The sequence below is a fragment of the Homarus americanus genome, unplaced genomic scaffold (genome assembly GCF_018991925.1).
Source record: "Homarus americanus isolate GMGI-L3 unplaced genomic scaffold, GMGI_Hamer_2.0 scaffold29640, whole genome shotgun sequence".
Lineage (NCBI taxonomy): Eukaryota > Metazoa > Arthropoda > Malacostraca > Decapoda > Nephropidae > Homarus > Homarus americanus.
In genome coordinates, this window is record NW_024720258.1 from 10,001 (window position 1) to 14,386 (window position 4,386).

The window sequence follows — 4,386 nt, forward strand, 5'->3', positions numbered from 1 at the left end:
AAAAGTCTATTGGTGTCCTCAATTTTATAGAGGTTAGCCACCCGAAGTCAATAAGAGACAAGGAAATAATCCAAGCAGCCTAAACTGTTTAGCCTGACCGTGGTAAAGTCTAACGGGGGACCTTAAATTTTATAGAATAATAATAATACAGGCAACTAACCAACCACTACCGGGCCGCCTAACCTAACCACTATTTTCGCCGGAGGTTTCGTCACGCTCCCCGATGGCGAAATCCTCCATTACAGCAAAAGTGTCTGTTTAACCTAACCTTAGTACAAGGTCTATTGGTGTCCTCAATTTTATAGAGGTTAGCCACCCGAAGTCAATAAGAGACAAAGAAATAATCCAAGCAGCCTAAACTGTTTAGCCTGACCGTGGTAAAGTCTAACGGGGGACCTTAAATTTTATACAATAATAATAATACAGGCAACTACCTAACCACTACCGGGCCGCCTAACCTAACCACTACTTTCGCCGGAGGTTTCGTCACGCTCCCCGATGGCGAAATCCTCCATTACAGCAAAAGTGTCTGTTTAACCTAACCTTAGTACAAAGTCTATTGGTGTCCTCAATTTTATAGAGGTTAGCCACCCGAAGTCAATAAGAGACAAGGAAATAATCCAAGCAGCCTAAACTGTTTAGCCTGACCGTGGTAAAGTCTAACGGGGACCTTAAATTTTATATAATAATAATAATACAGGCAACTAACCAAATCAATAGCTGCCGGAGGTTTCAAATACGCCCCCTCGATGGCGAAATCTCCATTGCTAGCAAAAAAGTGTCTGTTTCAACCTAATCCTTAGCAGCCTGCCGGTGTCCTCAATTTTATAGAGGTTAGGCCACCGAAGTTTGGCTAAGAGACAAAGAAATAATCCAAGCAGCCTAAACTGTTTAGCCTGACCAAAAAGTCCACTGTGACCTAAATTTTATATAATAATAATAATACAGGCAACTAACCAACCACCACCGGGTCAGCTTAAATCTCAACCCACTATTGCCGAGTTCGTCACGCCCCCGATGGTATAAATCCTCCATTACAGCAAAAGTGTCTGTTTAACCTAACCTTATACAAAGTCTATTGGTGTCCTCAATTTTATAGAGGTTAGCCACCGAAGTCAATAAGAGACAAAGAAATAATCCAAGCAGCCACCACTATCTATGTCCGTTTAGCCTGACGTAGAGTTTTTTAATAAATCTTATGATATAAACCATTAATAACCCCCCAAACTGATAATGCAATCAAATGGATAATTGCTAACTATTCTCAGAGATAATGCAACTGTAAATGGTTATTATAATAATGCGCCCCCGGACCCCCCATGGTGTTGATACCGTATTTGGTCATCATGATGAATTGTTTATTAGACTATAAGAAACTCTCTTCCTTCTTGTATTGGCAAGGGGAGTTTGCTTTAACTTAGGTATGCTAGCCTAAGTAAAAATAGACACGGAGCTGCGAAGACCTGATTCTTTTGCTGCATGTTTGAGTCTGCAACTTTGTTGTGATAAGACACTCAATCCTAGTGATTGTACTTACTCAACATAGTGACGGTGTAATTACCATCACAGATTGTACGGGAAATTCCAACTTTGAAAAAAACAAATATTTGGCCTACCCAAATTTTGACTACTACCCGTGCGTCTACGTCCTGGATTGGCCAATCAGTGGTGCCCCACGGTGGCGTGATACATGCACGTTTACTGCGGTGCTCTGATTGGCTGACCGAACGTGGCGTGGTAGGTAGGCTGTTTCTACTCTCTAAGTCCTCTTCTTTCCTTTTTTCATCCCCCTCATGCACTCCGTTCTTTGAACGGGAGGAGGGACTTCGCGATACGGTCGATCCGGCAAGGGAACCCAGATAGTGCAGGGCACCCCTTGTCCGGGGTCACCGGTAGGTGGCAACTTTTTAGATATTACTATAGTCACAGGTAACCTGGGTGCAGAGCCCGACGCCCGTCCAAGAGGGGGGTGGGTCACTGCTCCAGGCAGGAGCCCTGTGTTATAGGTAGGATTAGATGTAATCAAGAAGATGACAATCTTAGTATTAGGAATGAAAACAGAGATAAGGGACACTCTATTGGAAGGGGAAAAGTGGCAGAAATCACTTACAACAAACTGCAAGTCCCACTAACTAGAATATTCAGCACCAATGAAGGTTTTAAAGTAATCTGTAAAGATGACTTTGATTCAGATAAAATCCTTTCAAAAAGAAGCAAGAGATATATTTTACAATGAAGGCCTTATTGTTGTCATGCCACCAGAACAAAAAGCAAAAAGATCAGTTTTTGTTCGTCAAGTCGATCAAGAGATCGGGAGGAAGACATCGGAAGACCTGAAAGAAGAACTGGAACGCCAAAATAGGTGGATGAAGATTGAAGAAGTTATTAAGATAAAGGACTATACTCATGTTTTTAAGATTACTTTTGAAGAAGTGTCAATGGCTGAGAAAGTTTTACAACAGGGCTTTCTAATATTCAACATGTCAGTCACACCACATCAAATAAAGAAGGAGACATTCATCAGTCTGCAAACTTGCTTCTCCTGCTACAAATATGAAGAACACACAACGAGAGACTGTCCGGAAAAAAGAAAAAGTACTGCTTCAGATTGTGCAGGGCGACGACCATGTATTCCATACCAAAACGTGCAGAATACACATGCTGGTTGTCTCTAACTGAAACGGGAATGTATACATAGTGGACATAGGACGTTAGCAATGGCATGCCCAAATAAAAAACATGATAAAGAAACAAGGAAAAGGAACAAAGATAAGAAATATACATACGTCGAAATAGCAAAGAGAGCGGGTCCAAGAGGCCTATAGATCTGTGAATCCACAGTACAAACCTAGTGAGCCAATACATGATAAGGTAAAGACAGTATATCCATGCATATTTGCACAACATTTGCACAATATCATTGCACACGGATCATACAATGAGGAATTAAGGAAAATGTTTAAATTGAATAGCCTACCAGAGATGATATTTCCAGAGAATCCACAATCCGAAAAACTATTTCAGGCAACATATGCAAGCGAACTGAGAGAAAGACTACATCTAGACGAACAAAGGTTTGAGCAAGGAGCAACAGCTGATACACAAGCGACTGATAGAGATCCCAGACAAATGACTAGAAGTGACAAAGAGAAGATAGAAATAACAAAAGGACAGACAAAGGAGTAGGAGGAGAGAAGATAAGATGGAAACTGATCACAATATACAACCTGAATCTGCTGAAGAAATTGGATTAAAAGTTATCACTACAACAAAACATGGAATCCCAACATCGAGACCAACAAGAGGGACAATAGTAAAAAACTGTGAAGGAGGGATATACAAGTGGACATATCAAGAAAAATCCCTAAGTGAAGATTATGTCTGGTCACTAATTACTACGGACAAACTAAAGATTACGGCCAAAGACTTTAAAATAGTAGACCCGTCAGAGTATAGAAGAGTCAGAAGCGGGAAACAGGATGATAGGTCTCCACTCCAACTGACTGCCACAATCCAAGTATAAGAAATAATGGACAATAGACAAACAGTAAGAACTTTAAGAATAATACAACACAACGTAAGAAACTGGAAGACCGAGAGAATTAACCTAAGTAATATATATCGCGAAATTGACCCTGACATTATACTAATAAACAGTCACGGTGAGACAGAAAACAACAACATAAAACTCTTTAACTATTATGTAAACCAAAGAAATAAATCGGGCGAGAAAAATGACGGAGAAGCGATAGCGGTTAAAAGAAACTTAAAATTTAAACTAATTGATGACTTCCAGGATGAATTTCTAGCAATAAAAATAAATACAACTCAAGGAGACGTAATTATTGCTACTACTTACCTATAGAAGACCTATTAAAATTGGCTAACAATAGTCATCCGATGTACATCTTAGGAGACTTTAACGCCAGACATAGGATTTTTGACAATACAAATAATAACGTCGTGGGAAACGCACTTAATCAATTAATAAATTTAGGGAAAATCAATCATCTGGGTCCTAACTTTCCAACCTGGAGAAATCACAATACACAATCGACACCAGACAAAATTTTTACCAACAACAAAGCCTTTTCAATTACCATATAATACAGGCAGTGACCATCTGCCAATTATACTAACACTGTCAACAAGCCCCATACAGATACCAATAAAAAAGAGACTGAAAATGAGTAAAACAGACTGGGACAGCTTCAAAGACGACTTAAGTAATCACCACTCGATTAACCTACAAGGGAAAACAACAGAAGATATAGACTCAGGAAATGGACAGACTGCACTCAGCCAATAAAACATCTATAACCAAACACCTCCTACTTCACTTTAGAACGTACCCAACAACAGACTACCAGAAAGAGAAGTTAAATT